The sequence below is a fragment of the Triticum urartu genome, chromosome 1, assembly GCF_003073215.2.
Source record: "Triticum urartu cultivar G1812 chromosome 1, Tu2.1, whole genome shotgun sequence".
Lineage (NCBI taxonomy): Eukaryota > Viridiplantae > Streptophyta > Magnoliopsida > Poales > Poaceae > Triticum > Triticum urartu.
The window spans coordinates 127210980-127232599 of NC_053022.1; positions in this window are offsets into that span (position 1 = coordinate 127210980).

Consider the following 21620-nt stretch of genomic DNA (forward strand, 5'->3'; position numbering starts at 1 on the left):
GTCTATCACCCACAAACTAACGGCCAGGTCGAACGTGCAAATGGTCTTATCATGAGCGGCATCAAACCCAGATTAGTGCGGTTCCTCAAGAAATCTAACACGCACTGGGTAGAGGAGCTCGACTCCGTACTCTGGGGGCTGCGGACCATGCCGAATCGCACCACCGGATACACACCATTCTTTATGGTGTACGGCGCAGAGGCAGTTTTGCCTTGCGACATAATTCATGACTCACCTCGAGTGCGCATGTACGAAGAAAGAGAAGCCGAACTCGATCGGCAGGACAGCTTGGACGCATTGGAGGAGGAGCGTGACGTGGCAAAAGCCCGTTCCGCATTCTATCAACAGCAGGCTCGAAGATACCAAAGCAGAGAAGTACGGGCCAAAAATTACAACGTTGGCGAATTAGTTCTACGACTACCGGACAAGAAAAAGGACAAACTCAAGCCCAAGTGGGAGGGTCCCTTCATAATTAACCAGGTCTTGACTAGTGGAGCGTACCGCCTGCGGGATGCATCGGATAACCGACTCGAGCCAAACCCATGGAACGCAGCACGTCTCCGAAGATTCTATGCCTAGCACCGGACTCTGTGTCCCTCTCCTTCCTCTGTCCATTTTTTATATATTTTCTATCTTACATTTCTCTTCCTCTCTCTCTCTCTCTTTTATAGCCTCTAAAGACTCATAAAGTGACGCGCTATCCGCGCTCATTAAACCTGGGGGCTTCTTTAAACAGAAGCTTATTCATACGGGCTTCATGCCCAACACATGTGTCACACTTCCGCATGTACCTTTTATTCACCATTATATGCATCGATATGACTTAAGTTTTGGCCAAGCTGGGTTGCCTGGCTCCTGTTCTTACCCCTATGTTCCCGATTGTTCGGCTAGGTGGTAAAGGGAGCACCTCTGCGATTGTTACTGCCGAGTCAGCCGGACGTGTACCTCAGACTGGGTGAAGCTAAAAGCTAGCGTTCTTAAGGGAATATTCGGTCGGTGAACTAAAGATGATCTTTTTTTATCTATACGCCCCCAGATGTTTTTCCTGCGTTTCTTTTCGCAACATGGACATGCACCTTAGGGCATGCCCCCCAGGGAAAGGAACCCCTAACGGAACTATTCTCCCTGGAAGATGTTTCTTACTAACCATGTAATATAACATAACTAGTCGGGCACTTGTCTGTTCAAGCCCTAATGACCGCTACGCCTGGTCTCCATGCATTCCCCGGTTCCTATATAACCGCATGGGAATTCGGACACACTTCGGACCGTCAGGACCCGAGGCTGAAGCAAAAAGGTCGGCCATGACAAATGATCTACAATTCGGCTAGAAGGCATTATAAATGTCAATTAAATTACATAGTCATTTTGACTGGTTGTATTCCTCTTCAATACCATCTAACAGGTTGTCTAATTTACAGTCCTACTGGGAATACTTTGCGGCCAACTCTACTTGGCCGTATACTAAACTTAGAGGGATCACCTTCCCATCGGGCCCTACAGGACCGACCTCGGCCATGTGGTTGGGGTCTGCCTTTGCGTACCGCGTCTTCACCATGGCCCAGGCCTCCCTAGCGCCTTGACGGCAGGCTGATATATTCCACAATCGGAAGCGCCGCCGTGCTCCCTTTAGCTTCTCCGCAAGCTCTCCAAGACCTTCGGGCATGGAGACGGATGGCCACAGGGCCTAGGCGACGCCTTGCATCACCTGTCGAACTCGATCAAGTAGTTGCGAGAGCTCGGGAAGAAGGTCACCCGTAGAACCGGGCATCTCCTCTGCAGGATGACCTGTTAGCACACCTACAGACATTGCTTTGTTAGTCGACTTCCCCGTTGAACTTTCTTCCAAAGGTTCGTTCAAGCACTTACTAAATATGCCATGCCGAAGCTGCTGATTCTCCTTCATGGCGTCTGACTGCTGAGCACGAACATCTTTCAGCTCGATGCCCAGCTTGGTGTTGGCATCATGTAGATCGTTCTTCTCCTACCTCACCTTTGTCAGCACCTTCTCACCAGCCTTTAGCTGGCGTAGGAGGTGTTGCCTTTCCGGATTCAATCCGGCGCCATCTGCAATTCCATTTCAGATTCACACCAATGCCGTGCTTCGCAAAGTACTTATCTTTCGAAGTGTATATTACCAGAGGGGGTCTCCTTGGGCTCCCCTGCCGCGGCTAGTGCGGCCTCAAGTTGGGCTTTGCACTCTGCCAGCTCCTCGGACAGTAGGGAATTCTTTTCTGTAAGAACCTGCATAACAAATGATCCTTAAAACAGTTATTCTAACTGTTCCAAGCCCAGGGGGCTACTGGTATATACATATAATTACCAGAATTTTCTTACCCGTATGGCTTTTACATACTGCTCCGTGGCTCTGGCTAGGCCATTTTGAGCGGCACGGAGGTGCGCATCTCCCGAGTTGAAGGCATCTAACTCCCCTTGAGAGAAACAAGCGTCGCGAAGAATTGTCCGGCGACGCATGTGGTTCATGGCACTCTCCACCTCAGAGTTGGTGGCAGACAACCCGTCCACATCCTCCATCGGAGGAGCGTCTGGCGCGCGCCTTGCGTTCGCCTCCACCTCCGGACAAGGCTGGCGGAGGCGCGATTGACAGCCTCTCTAGATATAGTCCGGCGAGGTCTCTTTGTCCTGAAAAGAGCGCAAGTGTCAATATGCCTCGAAGGAATAACACCTGGGATAAGGGGGCGCGCCATAACTTTGCGCTGACGCCTCGGTCCGGACTGCACTTCTTTTCTGCCCGCGGGGCCCTACGGCCCCTCGTTGGCTTGTCGCCGCAGGTTCGGCCCTCTGCCTTCAAAACCTCCCCTGCAAAGTTCGGTTGCAATCAGGAAACTGAACACGGGTGGGCAGACACCAATTCGGGGTACTGGGACTTTGATCTCAGGTACCTGGGGCATCAGGATTAGCCCTGGGTAATCGGCCGTAATGGCCACCAAGGCATTGTCCTTGCTTAATTGATGGAACACTCCATCAATCAGCTCCACAGATATGTCCGGATCCTCTTGAGAGGCCGGGTCGAGGGACCGTCCTGGGTCCTCGGGTTGTGGAGGAGGGCTGCTTATTTCCTTAACAGCCCAGCGCAGTTCTTGTGTTGAATTCGTCAGACCAAATATTTAACACTGGGAATACAAAGCGGATGGACAAGTAAAAACGGCCACTTACCCAGCTTGGGGGATTGTGCATGGAGAATCCACCCTGAGGGTTGACGCAGAGAAATTCCTCCTCTTCTCCCTTATACAAAGTGGACAAGATCTTTAGTAGAGCGGCAGCTGAATCCGGCCCCTTACGGCCGTAGCGGGTGGCATCGTCCTCCCCGTTGAAGTCCCACATGGGGTGGCTTCTATACTGAAGCAGCTGCACCCCCCGCATAATGCATTCGGCCATAACCCCGATCATGGTTAGTCTGGAATGGGCTAACGATCTTATTCGACCCATCAGGTAAAGGATGTCCCTGTCACCTCCCCTCTGAGGGCTTCGTGGGCGCCAGCTAAGGCGCTTCTTTAAGGGAGCGCTGTTGAATTCAGGGAGGCCGACCCGGACAGGATCTGGCAGCAGGACATCTTCTATATAAAACCACTCCGAGGGCCAGTCTTCGGACGCCTTCTTTGGGGTTCCGGACAGATATCCGGTCCCGGTGATGCGCCACACTTCGGCTCCGCCCACTCGATACATTGACCCCTTCTTGGAACGGGGCATGAGTCAAAATAGCTCCTTCCACAGTCCAAAATGAGCTTCAACACCCAAGAACAGCTCGCATAGGGCTACAAAGCCCGCGATATGCAATACTGAGGCAGGCGTGAGATGATGTAGCTGGAGGCCGTAGAACTCCAGCAGCCCCCGGAGAAATGGATGGATTGGAAATCTGAGCCCCCTTATTAAGTAAGGGACGAGGCACACCCGCTCTCCTTTGGAGGGATTAGGGGCATTCTCTGCTTGCTCTCCGCCGTTGTAGACAGCAAGACTGGCTCGAACCGGGACCATATAGGCCGCGGGAGAAATCCCTTGGTCTGGAGCGTCACTAGCTCGCTATGCGGGATGGAACATCTCTCCCAATATACAGGCTTAGGGCTGGAAGGGCGAGGGGAGGAGTTGCGACGGCTGGCCATGGTGGAATGGACCTTTGTCGTATGCGCTCTGATGAAAACTCACGGAGGGGAGAAGGTGTGGATTGGATCTAAATCGTCATCCCCTTAAATAGGGCAGCTCATTTATGCGGCTAGGGGTGTGAATGTAAAAACACTTAGACTTTTCATATTCGTTTGACACGTGGGAAGCGGCCATTATTGGGCGTAGAAGCCAAGGAGCGCAAACATCTACAAAAAACCGGACTTTATTCAACAGGTACACGGAATTTGGAGGAGAACCCGCCTTGCAATGCCGAAGACAATCTGCGCGCCGGACTCATCGTCATTGAAGCCTGGTTCGGGGGCTACTAAGGGAGTCCTGGATTAGGGGGTGTCCGGATGGCCAGACGGTACCTTCAGCCGGACTCCTGGACTATGAAGATACAAGATTGAAGACTCCGTCCCGTGTCCGGAAGGGACATTCCTTAGCGTGGAAGGCAAGCTTGGCGATACGGATATGAAGATCTCCTACCATTGTAACCAACTTTGTGTAACCCTAACCCTCTCCGGTGTCTATATAAACTAGAGGGTTTTAGTCCATAGGACAACGTACACATCAACAATCATACCATAGGCTAGCTTCTAGGGTTTAGCCTCCTCGATCTCGTGGTAGATCTACTCTTGTACTACCCATATCATCAATATTAATCAAGCAGGACGTAGGGTTTTACCTCCATCAAGAGGGCCCGAACCTGGGTAAAACTTCATGTCCCTTGTCTCCTGTTACCATCCGGCCTAGACGCACAGTTCGGGACCCCCAACCCGAGATCCGCCTGTTTTGACACCGACAACCTCGTTCTCCACCACGAAAAGAGAACGGCAACGTCAACAACGAAGAAGGCCAAGAAGAAGAACAAGATGAAGAAGATGTTCAACCAAGATCCAAGCAAAAGCTTTCATGAGTTCGAGCAAGAATTTCTAAAGATCAACCCGTCGAGCAAATCTACAATGATATCCAAACCGGGAGAATCACTCGCTCAAAAACTCGTTTAGCTAACTTTTGTGAACACTATTCACTCATCTCTCCCATTGAACCTATGAAGGTTGAAGAAGCATTGGAATATCCGGATTGGATAAACTCTATGCATGAAGAGCTACACAACTTTGAGATAAATCAAGTGTGGACATTGGTTGAAAAGCCCTACAACAACCACAACATCATTGGTACCAAATGGGTGTTTCGCAACAAGCAAGATGAAGATGGTCAATTCGTCCGCAACAAAGCTACACTCAAGTCGAAGGTATGGACTATGCTGAGACATATGCCCCCGTTGCTAGACTTGAGTCCATTCACATCTTACTTGCCTATGCTAATCATCATGATATCACCTTGTACCAAATGGACATTAAAAGTGCTTTTCTGAATGGTGAAATAGAGGAGGAAGTTTATGTTTAGCAACCTCCCAGATTTGTCAATCCTAAGAAATCTAATCATTTTTACAAACTTCACAAAGCTCTTTATGGTCTTGAACAAGCTCCTAGAGCATGGTATAAATGCTTGACCAAGTTTCTTATTGAAAAAGGCTTTGAAATTGGAAAAATAGATTCTACTCTTTTTACTAAAAGGGTTAATGGAGAACTATTTGTATGCCAAATTTATGTCGATGGTATTATATTTGGATCAACTAACCCTCATTTTAGTGAAAATTTTGGAAAGCTAATGTCGGAGAAGTTTGAGATGTCGATGATGAGTGAACTCAAATTCTTTCTCGGTTTGCAAATCAAGCAAACTAAGGAAGGCACCTTTGTATTTCAAACGAAGTACACCAAGGACTTTTTCAAGAAGTTCAATATGCAAGAATGCAGAGGTATGACTACACCCATGCCTACTAGCGGACATCTTGATTTAACCAAAGATGGTGAACCGGCTGATCAAAAGGTTTATCGCTCTATGATTGGTTCATTGTTATATCTATGTGCTTCACGTCCCGATATTATGCTAAGTGTGTGCATGTGTGCACGTTATCAAGCCGCTCCTAAACAATGTCATATTAAGGCCGTGAAAAGGATAGTGAGATACTTAATCCATACACCAAATTTTGGCATTTGGTATCCAAAAAGGGCCTCCTTTGATTTTGTTGGCTACTCCAATTCGGACTATGCCAGTGACAAGGTTGATAGAAAGTCCACTTCAGGTACTTGCCAATTTCTTGGTAGATCTCTTGTGTCTTGGTCTTCCAAGAAACAAAACTCGGTATCCTTATCCACCGCCGAAGCGGAATACATTGCCGCTGGATCATGTTGTGCTCAATTACTTTGGATGACCCAAACTCTTAAAGATTATGGGATATATGTGAAACATGTTCCATTGCTATGTCACAATGAAAGTGCTATTAAGATTGCTCACAATCCCGTGCAACATTCTTGAACTAAGCATATTGAAGTTCGTCATCATTTCATTCGAGATCATGTTGCCAAAGGGGACATTAATCTTAAGCATGTTCGCATCGATAAGAAATTGGCGGATATATTTACCAAACCACTTGATGAGAAAGTGTTTTGCAGGTTAAGAGGTGAATTGAACATCATTGATGCTTCAAACTTGGAGTAGGAACTCCATTTAATACATGCAAGGCATGAGCCTATGACTAATCCTTGATATTTCTCTTATGTTGACTATCTTATGTCTTTGATATATTTGCACCTTGCATGCTATCTAACCCATGTAGGTACTTGGATGAATCGAAATCTATGAGATTGCAACTCACTCACATCTTGAGAAATTTCTATATCACCAAGTCACTACACAATGGTGGATGAAGACAAGGAAGCACGCAACCATTCAAACATATCCTTTGACAAATTCTATCATGATTGTCATTTTGGATACACAAGTGCTCTTCCTTGCGAAAACTAACCCATGTAGGTAGATGAACTCAAACTCCAAGTGGTGCTCCCAACTCTTGATGAGCTACATCAACCTTGAGCAACCCACACAAGTTCAACTACATGATCATGATCAACACCACCACCCAAGGTATGTTATTCCATCTTAGAGAAGCTTTACTCCAAGTCATGGGATAAAGCAACTCAAAAAGGTGTGAATACATCCAAATGCTTTAACGAAAAATGGTAACCCCATTTTGAGCTTAAACGATGAGTATGACCAAAGATCAAGTGATCTCACTTGACTCCTAAGTCAATATACTCTAACATAGGTGACTTTGTCACCGCCCAATTCTAGATGAAGTTCTCTTGTGTTCTTTTCTGTGCTCTTGCATTTGTCTCATGCATATTTGTTTCCCTCTTCAAAAAAAACTTCATCTAGATTCTCTTTAGTTTCATCTCTTTTATTTTCAGTTCTGCATTTTCTGCATTAAATGCCTTGCAAATCCTTGTGAGATCTTACTTGTCTAGTGAGCTGAGGTGACAAGTGTTTTCTCTGCGATGAACTCGGTCACACCGGGCTGTTTACTTCGGTCTAACCGAACCCTTTCGGTACCACCGAAGCACCAACCTCGGTGCTACTGATTTCACTCCAGGAAAAACATCTTGCCACTTGTTTCTGAATTCTTTTTGATCCAGCTTCACTCAATGAATCTTGTCCTCGACCAGCATCCTACTTAAATTGCTACTTTGTTCTGTGACTCAAGGACCAAACCCATCATGTCAAAAAATCCAGAAGAACCCTTCTTGGAAATTGATTTCAAAGGGGGAGAGAGAGATCATCACATCAAAGCTTAATCATATCTATAGGGGGAGATAATACTCTAGGGAAGAAAGAGACCCTAGATGCTTGGTGTTCAAGAGGAGAGAAGTCACATGTCTTCAAGAGGGGAAAGACATGTTCATATTTGCTCGATTGCATTAGCTCTGTTTATTTCCTTTCAGCTCTGATTTTTCTCTGATTTTCTGTTCCCTATCTTCTTGCAATATCCCATATTAGATTCAGAGGGAGTAAGACATCTAAGGGAAGGAAATCTTTGAATTTATTGCATATCTTTACCTTTGGGGACATGTCTTTATCCAATGTGGTACTTAGTACTCACTCTACACGTCATCCCAGTCTTGGTACTCTTGTGGTTTCTCTTGTTTGCTTTGGCCAGTAGGTGTATCTGTGTTATGTAACCTTGTTTACGCAGTTTCATCCCATACTAAGCCAACTCAAGACCACAAGGTAAGTATATGCATCACAGTCATGTGAATGAGAATTTCTTGCTGATGTACATACTGTTTGTAAGGACTCATGAGCATGAAGGTACATTTCTCATATTTTCATCATTTGCTCTGATGCATATAGCCAATATACATGTAACACATTGCTTACTCTGTCATGTTTATGCATTCACATGCTCCTATATTCCATATTCACATGATTGCATACATGTAGGGCGAGCCTATGCAAGTTACATGTATTTCGAAAGCTTTACTTACTACTCTTAATATCTTGAACTAAAGCGTTGATGTATGATGTCATCAATTACCAAAAAGGGGAGATTGAAAGCACAAGTGCTCCCTAGGTGGTTTTGGTAATTAATGTCAACATATCTCTTGTTGGACTAACATTTTTATCTAGTATGTTTTAGATAAGTTCAATAGTGAAGTGGCATGGACTAGAGGATGTGAAACCCCTTCAAGATGCTAAGGACAAAGGATTAGCTCAAGCTCAAAGCTCAAGACTCTACATTTTCCATTTTAGTGATCCAAGATCACATTGAGTCTATAGGAAAAGCCAATACTATCAAGGAGGGATGAGGTGTTGTTTAATGAGGCTCTTGCTCAATGCTTAGTGATATGCTCCAAAACCCTCAACTACTTTCTCACATCCACATATGACCTAAACCAAAAGTCAAAGCCGGCCCCACCGATTCTTCCTATCCAGCGCCACCGAGTTTCAAGTGTCATAGCCACTGCCACAAACCCTAGGCAGATCGGTCTCACCGATAGGGATCTCGGTCTCACCGAGATGGGATTGCAAACTCTCTGTTGCCTATTGCAATACTTTCGGTCTCACCGAAACTTGTGATCAGTCCCACCGAGATTGCAATGTAAACTCTCTGTTTTCCCTTCATAACGTTTTGGTCTCACCGAAATGAGTGATCGGTCCCACCGAGTTTACCTGACCAACTCTCTGGTTAGCTTATTACCAAAATCAGTCCCGCCGAGTTTGTGTAATCGGTCTCACCAAGATTACTTTATGCCCTAACCCTAATCATATCGGTCTTACCGAGTTGCATGTCGGTCCCACCGAAAACCCTAACGGTCACTAGCTTTGCTGAATCGGTCCGACCGAGTTTAACCATTCGGTCCCACCGAGTTTGGGAAGTTAGGTGTAACGGTTAGATTTTGTGTGGAGGCTATATATACCCCTCCACCACCTCTTCATTCGTGGAGAGAGCCATCAGAACGAACCTACACTTACAACTTACTTTTTCTGAGAGAGAACCACCTACACTTGTGTTGAGACCAAGATATTCCATTCCTACCATATGAATCTTGATCTCTAGCCTTCCCCAAGTTGCTTTCCACTCAAATCTTCTTTCCACCAAATCCAAATCCTGTGAGAGAGAGTTGAGTGTTGGGGAGACTATCATTTCAAGCACAAGAGCAAGGAGTTCATCATCAACACACCATTTGTTACTTCTTGGAGAGTGGTGTCTCCTAGATTGGCTAGGTGTCACTTGGGAGCCTCCGACAAGACTGTGGAGTTGAACCAAGGAGTTTGTAAGGGCAAGGAGATCACCTACTTCGTGAAGATCTACCGCTTGTGAGGCAAGTCCTTCGTGGGCGATGGCCATGGTGGGATAGACAAGGTTGCTTCTTCGTGGACCCTTCGTGGGTGGAGCCCTCGGTGGACTCGCGCAACCATTACCCTTAGTGGGTTGATTTCTCCATCAACGTGGATGTATGATAGCACCACCTATCGGAACCATGACAAAACATCCTTGTCTCCAATTGTGTTTGAATCTTCCAAACCCTTCCCTTTACATTCTTGCAAGTTGCATGCTTTACTTTCCGCTGCTCATTTACTTGTTGCATGCTTGTTAAACTTATTTTGTGTTTGTGTTTTGTGTTTGTTAAACTTGTGCCAAAAATCCACTTCAACCTAAAGAATTTAAAAAACTGCAACTTTTGGTACTTAGTGTCTAATCACCCCCCTCTAGACACCTCTTCTCAGTCCTTTCACGATGTATTAAGCATGTTGTAGTAAACATGCCTAACACGTTTTAGCTATTTTCCCTACCTTTTTATAGACAATTGTGCCATTATCTGCTCTGGCAGCACCTGCCTTATGATGTTTAACTTTGTCAATTGCATTTTTATCAGTACCGGTTTCAATGGCCATTAAGCCTGCTGCAATTAACAGTTGTATATATTTTTTAAACATTGTATTTCAATGTCTACAAATTTACAAAACATGAATTAGGATGCTATTAAGCCTGTTGTAACGACCAAACCTCAAACAGTCTGATCTCTCTGCTCCGGTGTCATCCCTGGATCAGTAATGCTGACACCACACAGTACTCGAAGGATTTATAGCAGAGTAGCAATCACACACTTATTACATCGAGTGTCTCATAAGAGAACTTATTACAATAAATATGGCTTAAGGCCATCTAACAACGATAACAACAGAAGGCTTGGAAGATAAGTGAGTCCATCAACTCCAACAGCATTACTGAGTATAGAACCACGACCAAAAAACTCCTTAATCGTCGTCTGAAATGTCTGCAACATTAACGTTGCAGCCCGAAAATGGGTCAGCACATGGAATATGCTGGCAAGATAACACATAGAGAGTAATGGAATGAAACAGCTATAATATATGCATATTTGGCTGGTGGAAAGCTCTATGGTTAGAGTTTTGCGTAAAGCCAATTTTTCCCTACTTCAAAGGAATAGATTTATTTAACTATCATGGTGGTTGTTAAACATTGAGAATGGTTGACAGCATTCTCAATCCCAATTAAGCATCATCATTAAACATAACCCAACAAAATTAATTTAGAGTAACATGTTGAGATTCACATGAAAATCCAAGTACTAGATACTCAAGATGTCCATAACCGGGGACACGACTAACCATGATTAGTTTATTACACTCTGTAGAGGTTTGCGCACTTTTCCCCACAAGACTCGATCGCCTCCGTTTGGTTTCTTGCACTACATGGTGTTTGAGAAGACGGATGACCGAGACACAGTCTTTCAGAAGCGCTAGCACCTTACGATCGGGTAGACCATACCACCTACATCCCCTACATCTGCTAGTCTACCACTGTAAGAGTTCGCACGACTTAGTCAACTATGCTAGAGCCCATAATAGCTTGTGGCTGCACACGGAAGTTTCTAGTATGAATAGTCTCATGATCCCTTTGAGCCTGGGTGGCGGTCCAAAAGAAAACAGGCAAGTCCTGGAATACCCAGGTGCCTCAATCCACCCAGATGTGTGTTTAAGTTGCCACCTTAGATAAACCATTAATTAACAATCTCACATCTGTCATGGATATCACTCACCCAATCCACGTCTACTAGCATAGCATGGCATAATAAGCAAACGTAGAAGTAACTCCCAAAGGTTTTGAAAATAAACAGGTAATAGGTACTACCTCATCTACTTCCCATCCCACAATTTAATTAGATCCTAATCATGCAATGTGTGAGGATTGATCTAATGCAATAAAACTGGGTGGTAGAAAAGGTATGATCAAAGTGTTACTTGCCTTGCTGATGATCCGCGAAACCTAACGATTCGAAGTAACAGGCGGCGCACTCCGGGTATTCTGTCGCAAACAAACAAACAAGCATACAATAAGGACTCATCTAATGCATAGGTAAAACTCAAATAAGAGATCTAACCAGAAGGTTCAACTTAAGAACTCCGGTTGGGAAAAGAATCAAATCAAACAAAACAACGAAAATCCAACGGCGAAAGGAAACAACTTTGTTCTAGTAATCTGGATCTAGGGAAAATTTTACAGTAGCAAAATCCTGTTTAAGTTGGTTAAACGGATAGAGGGTTTCGAGACGAATCCCTAGGCGCTTGAATCGCCTGATTCCGATAAACGAGCGAAAAGTTAAACTAAAACGAAAATCGGATCAGGAATCGCGATCAGAAAAATCACGGATTTAATCTGAGAAGAAAAACGACGAACGCCGAATTTTTTTCTTTTTTTTCTCTTTATTTCGGCCCGGAAAACGAGGCGCGACGAACCTCGGCGGTGGGATCCGGCGGCGGCGGCGGCGGACGTCAGCGGCGGCTAGGGCGGGGCTAGGGTTTGGGGCTGGCTAGGGTTTCTCCCCCCGGGGCCGGGCCTCGGCTTATAAAGGCCTCCCGGGTCGGTGTCCAGGTCGGACACGGCCCGTTAAGTCGGATCGCATTTTTTTATTCCGCTCGGAAGAAAAATAAAAAGAAATACTAAACGGACTCCAAAAACTATGAAATAAATTTTCGCGGGCTTCTAAAATCTAGCCGCACAAGGTGAACATTTATTTGGGACCTAAATGCAATTTTAAAAAACGCACTTTTTCCTAAATTCAAATAAAACACCGAAAAACTCTGAAATAAAATATTATTTGATTTTATTAATAAATCCTCAATATTTGTTTATTTTGGGAAAGTCATTTTATTCCCTCTCTCATATTTTTGCAATAGAAATAATTGACGATAAATAAATAAAATCAAATGATCCTATTCTCAAAATTTGAGAAAACTCAAATATGAAAATAACAAAATCCCCAACTCTCTCCGTGGGTCATTGAGTTGCGTAGAATTTCTAGGATCAACCAAAATGCAAAAATAAAATAAGATATGCATGATGATCTAATGTATAACATTCCAAATTAGAAATTTGGGATGTTACAAACCTACTCCCCTTAAGATGAATCTCGTCCTCGAGATTTGGGTTGGCTAGAAAATAGGTGAGGGTGGTCTTTGAGCAAATCTTCCTCTCGCTCCCTGGTGGCTTCATCCTCCGTGTGGTGGCTCCTTTGAACTTTGCAAAACTTAATAACCTTGCTACAAGTAACTCGGTTGGCAAACTCGAGAATCTTGACTGGTTTCTCCTCGTAGGTCAAATCGTTATCCAACTGAATAGTTTCCAAAGGCACTGTATCTCTCAACGGTATGTCAGCCATCTCCGCGTGACATTTCTTTAACTGAGAAACGTGGAACACATCATGAACTCCTGACAATCCTTCGGGCAATTCCAACTTGTAGGCCACTTCTCCCATACGCTCCAAAACTCGATATGGTCCTACAAATCGTGGCGCTAACTTACCTTTAACTCCAAAACGCTTTGTTCCCCGAAGTGGTGATACTCGAAGATAAGCTCTATCTCCAACTTCGTAAACTGTCTCCTTGCGTTTAGAATCTGCATAACTCTTCTGTCTGGACTGGGCTACCTTGACCCTATCACGAATCATCTTCACCTTCTGTTCAGACTCTTTAATCAAGTCAGGTCCAAACAACTGGCGGTCTCCAACTTCGTCCCATGACAACGGTGTCCTGCACCTCCTTCCGTACAAAGCTTCGAAAGGGGCCATCTTTAAACTGGTTTGATAACTGTTGTTGTAAGAGAACTCTGCATATGGCAAATTATCGTCCCAACTAGATCCGTAATCTAGCGCACAAGCTCTCAGCATATCCTCCAAAATCTGATTGACTCTCTCGGTCTGTCCATCTATCTGTGGATGAAAAGCTGTACTGAATTCTACCCTGGTACCCAAAGTTTCGTGCAACTGCTTCCAGAACTTTGAGGTAAACTGGGTTCCTCTATCTGATACGATACTCCTTGGAACTCCATGCAGACATACGATCCTAGTCATGTATATCTTTGCCAACTTAGCACTGGTGTAAGTGGTCTTTACTGGGACGAAATGAGCTACTTTCGTCAATCGATCAACTACAACCCAAATCGAGTCATAGCCTGAACGAGTCCTGGGCAATCCCGTGATAAAATCCATGCCTAACTTATCCCACTTCCATTCGAGTATCGGCAATGGTTGTAACAATCCTGCTGGCTTCTGATGCTCTGCCTTTACTCTCTGACATACATCACAAACTGCTACATACTCCGCAATATCCTTCTTCATTCCGGTCCACCAGAAAATATCCTTCAAATCCAAATACATCTTGGTGTTTCCTGGGTGAATCGAATATGGTGAGTCGTGTGCCTCTTGCAGTATCAACTTCCTGATCTCCGGGTCATTGGGCACGTAAACACGATCTTCAAACCATAGGGTGTCGTGCTCATCCTCACGAAATCCTTTAGCTTTTTCTTTGCTCAGTTTCTCCTTTATAGCGGCAATCTCTTTGTCAGCTTTCTGAGCTTCTCTGATTCTATCCATCAAAGTTGACTGAATCTCCAATGCTACTACATAGCCTCTCGGAACTATTTCCAAACATAGTTCACGAAGATTTTCTGCTAACTCCTTGGGTATTTCTCCCGTCATTAACGTATTGACATGGCTCTTGCGGCTTAATGCGTCTGCTACTACATTAGCCTTTCCAGGATGATAATGCAATTTCATATCATAATCCTTGATAAGCTCCAACCATCTCCTTTGTCTGAGATTTAACTCCTTCTGGGTGAAAATGTACTTCAAACTCTTATGATCCGTGTACACCTCACAATGATTTCCAATGAGAAAATGTCTCCATGTCTTCAATGCATGCACTACGGCTGCTAACTCCAAATCATGCGTGGCATAATTCAACTCATGAGGTTTCAGTTGTCTAGAGGCATATGAAACAACTCTCCCTTCCTGCATAAGCACTGCTCCAAGTCCTCGACGTGAAGCGTCGCAATACACCTCATAATCCTTGGTCTGGTCTGGCAAGATCAATACTTGTGAGGTAACTAAGCGTTTCTTCAACTCCTGGAAACTAGCCTCACATTCCTCTGTCCATATGAACTTGGTATCCTTCTTCAACAACTCAGTCATAGGCTTTGCAATCTTTGAGAAATTCTCAATAAATCTCCGGTAGTATCCTGCGAGTCCAAGGAAACTCCGGATCTCTCCAACTGTTGTTGGGGCTTCCCACTTGGTCACGGTTTCAACTTTAGCGGGATCTACTGCTATACCTTCTCCAGATATAACAGGTCCGAGGAATCCTACTTCCTTCAACCAAAACTCACATTTGCTGAACTTGGCATATAGTTGATCTTCTCTAAGCTTTCCAAGTACCAAACGCAAATGCTCCTTATGTTCCTCTTCATCCTTCGAATAAACCAGGATATCATCAATGAACACTACGACGAACTTATCCAAAAGCTCCATAAACACTTTGTTCATCATGTTCATAAAATAGGCAGGTGCGTTAGTCAGACCAAATGACATAACGGTATACTCGTACAGCCCATACCTGGTGGTAAAAGATGTCTTCGAAATATCCTGTTCTCGAATCTTCAACTGGTGGTATCCTGATCGCAGATCGATCTTGGAAAATACCTTAGCTCCTTGCAATCGATCAAACAGATTGTTGATCATTGGTAGTGGGTACTTGTTCTTGATCGTTACTTCATTCAATCCTCGATAATCAACAACCATCCTTAACGATCCATCCTTCTTCTCCACTAGAAGTACTAGCGATCCCCAAGGCGAAGAACTTGGGCGAATATATCCCTTATCCAGTAACTCCTTAATCTGCTTCTTAATTTCCACCAAATTCTTTGCTGGCATCCTATATGGTCTCTTTGATATTGGACCTGTGCCTGGCAATAGCTCAATCAAAAACTCAATATCTCTATCTGGTGGCATGCCTGGCAACTCCTTTGGAAATACATCAGGGAAATCCCTTACCACTGGTACATCCTCCTGCACAACTCCTGTTAGGAAATTTACTTGAGTCCTCTTTGGCTCATGCCGAGATACATACTTGATCCTTCTCCCTTCTGGTGTGGTAAGAAAAATTGACTTACTAGTACATTCAATATTCCCTTCATACTTTGATAACCAATCCATGCCTAATATCACATCCAATCCTTGGGATGCCAATACTATTAGGTCTGAGGGAAAAACATAGTTACCAATCCTTAATGGTAACCGATCACACCATAGACTAGCCACATACTCTGCTCCGGGCGAGGTTACTAACATGGGTGACCTAAGGGCTTGGGTTGGTAGGTTATACTTATCCACAAATCCCCTTGAGATGTATGAATGCGATGCACCAGTATCAAAAAGAACGAGTGCAGTAAATGACTTAACCAAAAACTTACCTATTACTGCATTGGGCTGAGCTTCAACCTCCTCCACGCTAACGTGGTTCACCTGTCCCCTGTTAAAAGGATTCAGCTTCTTATCAGAACTTCCATTGCTATTTCCATTTTGCAATTCAGGACATTCATTTGCATAATGTCCTGTCTTCAAACACTGAAAACAAGTGACTTGGCTTAAGTCCTTCTTGGCTGGGGTTGATGGGTTGGTGCGATTCTGGCCGTTGCTTCCTCCATTGTCATTACCATTCTTGGTGCCATTGTGATTGTGCGAGCTACCTCCTCCATGGGTATGCTGAAAATGTCCTCCCGGTCTAGGGGTAAAACGTGGCTTCTGCTGAGCTCCTGAATTGTACTCCCCTTGCCCATACTTCCTCTTGCGATTCTCAATTTGCTGCTACTTCCCTTCAATCATAAGACCACGATCTACCAACTCCTGGTAGTTGTTGAAGGTTGCTACCATCAACTGCATGCTCAACTCATCATTCAGTCCTTCCAGAAACTTCTCCTGCTTAGCTACATCCGTAGCGACGTCATCTGGGGCATAACGTGCTAGCTTACTAAATTCCTCCACATACTGGCCAACTGTCCGTCCTCCTTGGCGCAAGTTGCAAATCTCACGCTTCTTCATGGCCATAGGTCCTGCTGAAACATGTGCAGTACGAAAAGCTTGCTGAAACTGGTCCCATGTGACAGTGTCAACTGGGAAAGTGGCTGTGAAATTCTCCCACCATGATGCTGCGGGTCCTTCTAGCTGATGTGCGGCAAACTTCACCTTCTCCACATCTGTGCATCCTGCTGTGGTCAACTCCCTAGCTGTCTTGCGGAGCCAATCATCCGCTACTATCGGCTCGGTGCTACTGGAAAACACCGGCGGATTTAGACTAAGAAAACGGGCTAAGTGGTCAACAGGTGGTGGTGGTGGTGGGTTGTTGTTGTTGTTCCCCTGATTCTGATTCTGGACTAGCAACTGCATCAATGTGTTTGGTTGCTGGATCAACTGGGTGAGCTCCGGGGGAAAGGCAAATCCGGGGTCACGTCTCGGCGGCATCTGAGGGTTTAGAAAAGATGAGATATAAGAATAGAGGGGTCTAAAGAGAAAACACTACCCATATGCACATGAGGCAAAACAAACAATTCACTTCAATCAATCAAACAAGGGCATACAATCGATCTATCTATCACAAAAGTGCTCGGACTACTATATTTACATGGTGGACTACTACTACTAATGAGGTGGTCTACTAAAAATATTCTACGGTCGTTGACTCCATAATATCTGCTCCAGCTTCATCAACATAGTCATCATCGCTACTATCTGGTTCCGAGTCGGTGCCGTCGATGATGATGTAGTCTTCCGGGCTAATCTCCTGGGGTTCTTCGTCTTCATCTACTGGCGTAGGGTCTCCCATAAATATTCCAATCTTCTTGATTAGGTCGTCATTCTTCTCCACCAATACTTCAATTTCTTCTTCATAATCTCCACGTGTAGCCTTGAGTTCATCCTCCAATTCGTTGATTCTAGTCTTAGCCTTCTTCAGATCTATCATGTTGGCGCACATCTGGTTCTCCTGTCGTCAAATGTGCTGGTTTAATTCCTGGATAAAAGCTGCGATTGATCTATCCTTCCTGGTGCTGATCATCTCCCAGTGTTCATCTCGGCACCCACAAATCTGGTAGATAGTATCCTTGAGATCCTTGCGGTAGACTTCTCCAATGCGTCCCATGGCGATGTGAGCTGGCATGCTCTTTCCTAGACTCCAAGTTGGTGCATCAAAAGAAAACTCTATGGGCTCAGTGACTGGCATGAATGTCCTTCCTGAAACTTGAACTTGAATCATCCAGCGCTCTTCTTCAGGTAAAGTGGCGTTGTGGGTTCCCGTGAAGCTTGATACTCCTATGTTCAGGTATCTAGTGACTTCCTTCAAGTGTCGTCCAAAGGGTGTATCTTCATCCGGTTGCGTGAACTTGTTCCTTGCATCTGCCATCCTAAAGAGTAGAAAAGATGAGAGGTCAAAAGAGAAGAGAGTGAATAGTGATCTAGGTCTCTAACTTAGTGGTCGTGTCCTACAGTCAGCGTGTGCTCTGATACCATCTCTGTACCAACCAGACCTCAAACAGTCTGATCTCTGTGCTCCGGTGTCATCCCTGGATCAGTAATGCTGACACCACACAGTACTCGAAGGATTTATAGCAGAGTAGCAATCACACACTTATTACATTGAGTGTCTCATAAGAGAACTTATTACAATAAATATGGCTTAAGGCCATCTAACAACGATAACAGCGGAAGGCTTGGAAGATAAGTGAGTCCATCAACTCCAACGGCATCACTTAGTATAGAACCACGACCTAAAAACTCCTTAATCGTCATCTGAAAAGTCTGCAACATTAACATTGCAGCCCGAAAACGGGTCAGCACATGGAATATGCTGGTAAGGTAACACATAGAGAGTAATGGAATGAAACAGCTATACTATATGCATATTTGGCTGGTGGAAAGCTCTATGGTTAGAGTTTTGCGTAAAGCCAATTTTTCCCTACTTCAAAGAAATAGATTTATTTAACTATCATGGTGGTTGTTAAACATTGAGAATGGTTGACAGCATTCTCAATCCCAATTAAGCATCATCATTAAACATAACCCAACAAAATTAATTTAGAGTAACATGTTGAGATTCACATGAAAATCCAAGTACTAGATACTCAAGATGTCCATAACCGGGGACACGGCTAACCATGATTATTTTATTACACTCTGCAGAGGTTTGCGCACTTTTCCCCACAAGACTCGATCGCCTCTGTTTGGTTTCTCGCACTACATGGTGTTTGAGAAGACGGATGACCGAGACACAGTCTTTCAGAAGCGCTAGCACCTTACGATAGGGTAGACCGTACCACCTACATCCCCTACATCTGCTAGTCTACCACTGTAAGAGTTCGCATGACTTAGTCAACTATGCTAGAGCCCATAATAGCTTGTGGCTGCACACGGAAGTTTCTAGTATGAATAGTCTCATGATCCCTTTGATACTGGGTGGCGGTCCAAAAGAAAACAGGCAACTCCTGGAATACCCAGGTGCCTCAATCCACTCAGATGTGTGTTTAAGTTGCCACCTTAGATAAACCATTAATTAACAATCTCACATCTGTCATGGATATCACTCACCCAATCCACGTCTACTAGCATAGCATGGCATAATAAGCAAACGTAGAAGTAACTCCCAAAGGTTTTGAAAATAAACAGGTAATAGCTACTACCTCATCTACTTCCCATCCCACAATTTAATTAGATCCTAATCATGCAATGTGTGAGGATTGATCTAATGCAATAAAACTAGGTAGTAGAAAAGGTATGATCAAAGTGTTACTTGCCTTGCTGATGATCCGTGAAACCTAACTATTCGAAGTAACAGGCGGCGCACTCCGGGTATTCTATCGCAAACAAACAAACAAGCATACAATAAGCACTCATCTAATGCACAGGTAAAACTCAAATAAGAGATCTAACCAGAAGGTTCAACTTAAGAACTCTGGTTGGCAAAAGAATCAAATCGAACGAAGCAACGAAAATCCAACGGCGAAAGAAAACAACTTCGTTCTAGTAATCTGGATCTAGGGCAAATTTTACGGTAGCAAAATCCTGTTTAAGTTGGTTAAACGGATAGAGAGTTTCGAGACGAATCCATAGGCGCTTGAATCGCCTGATTCCGATAAATGAGCGAAAAGTTAAACTAAAATGAAAATCGGATCAGGAATCGCGATCAGAAAAATCACGGATTTAATCCGAGAAAAAGAAAAACGACGAACGCCGAATGTTTTCTTTTTTTCTTTTTTTTCTCTTTTTTTTGGCACGGAAAACGAGGCGCGACGAACCTCGGCAGCGGGATCCGGCGGCGGCGGACGTCGGCGGTGGCGGCGGCGGCTAGGGCGGGGCTAGGGTTTGGGGTTGGCTAGGGTTTCTCCCCCCGGGGCCGGGCCTCGGCTTATAAAGGCCTCCCGGGTCGGTGTCCAGGTCGGACACGGCCCGTTAAGTCGGTTCGCATTTTTTTTATTCCGCTCGGAAAAAAAATAAAAAGAAATACTAAACGGACTCCAAAAATTCCGAAATAAATTTTCACGGGCTTCTAAAATCAAGCCGCACAAGGTGAACATTTATTTGGGACCTAAATGCAATTTTGAAAAACGCACTTTTTCCTAAATTCAAATAAAACACCGAAAAACTCCGAAATAAAATCTTATTTGATTTTATTAATAAATCCTCAATATTTCTTTATTTTGGGAAAGTCATTTTATTCCCTCTCTCATATTTTTGTAATAGAAATAATTGACGATAAAATAAATAAAATCAAATGATCCTATTCTCAAAATTTGAGAAAACTCAAATATGAAAATAACGAAATCCCCAACTCTCTTCGTGGGTCATTGAGTTGCGTAGAATTTCTAGGATCAACCAAAATGCAAAAATAAAATATGATATGCATGATGATCTAATGTATAACATTCCAAATTGGAAATTTGGGATGTTACACCTGTTGCAATTAACAGTTGTATCCATTTTTTAATCCATCCCTTTGCTACCGTGCTACTCTTTCGCAATGAAGATATCACTACAGATGCTACCGTTTTATTACCATTTGTTATATTTGGTCGATGTTAACCCTGTTGTAGTTAACATTGTCTTTCCATGTACTTACACATGCTTACAATGGGCGATGCCGTTGTTTGCCCTCGAGGTTAGCTACATCCCATGTCTTATACACCATCTATTCCTAAATATAAGTATTTTTAGAGATTCCAATATAGACTATATAAGGAGCAAAATGAGTGAATCTAGATTCTAATCTAAACTATATCTATAATTCTATATACATCCGTATGTAGTTCATATTGAAATCTCTAAAAAAATACTTGTACTTAGGAACGTAGGTAGTTGTATTTTACATCATTTGTGCAATCTCAGTTGAGCTTCTAACATTTACTGGTTGCTTGTAGGTACATATATGAGCGGTACTGATCCACGCTTCGATCCCTTTTGCATATGGGGCAATGAGATATTCATGAACAAGCGTCAAGTGAGGAAACTAAGAAAGATTGTTAGGCGAAAGAAACGGGTGATTGGAATTAAGCTGTTTATTTACACTTTGTCCAAGACAACTGTGAACTTTAGGATGGTAAGTAATGTGTTGCCTTTTCCCCCTGCCCACAACAAGTTACTCTATTAGACCTCAGTATCTGATATTTTTCTATTTTCAGTGGTTTACGAAGCTATTTACTGATGATTACCTTGCAAACTACATGACCAGAGTGGAGGCAACTAAGG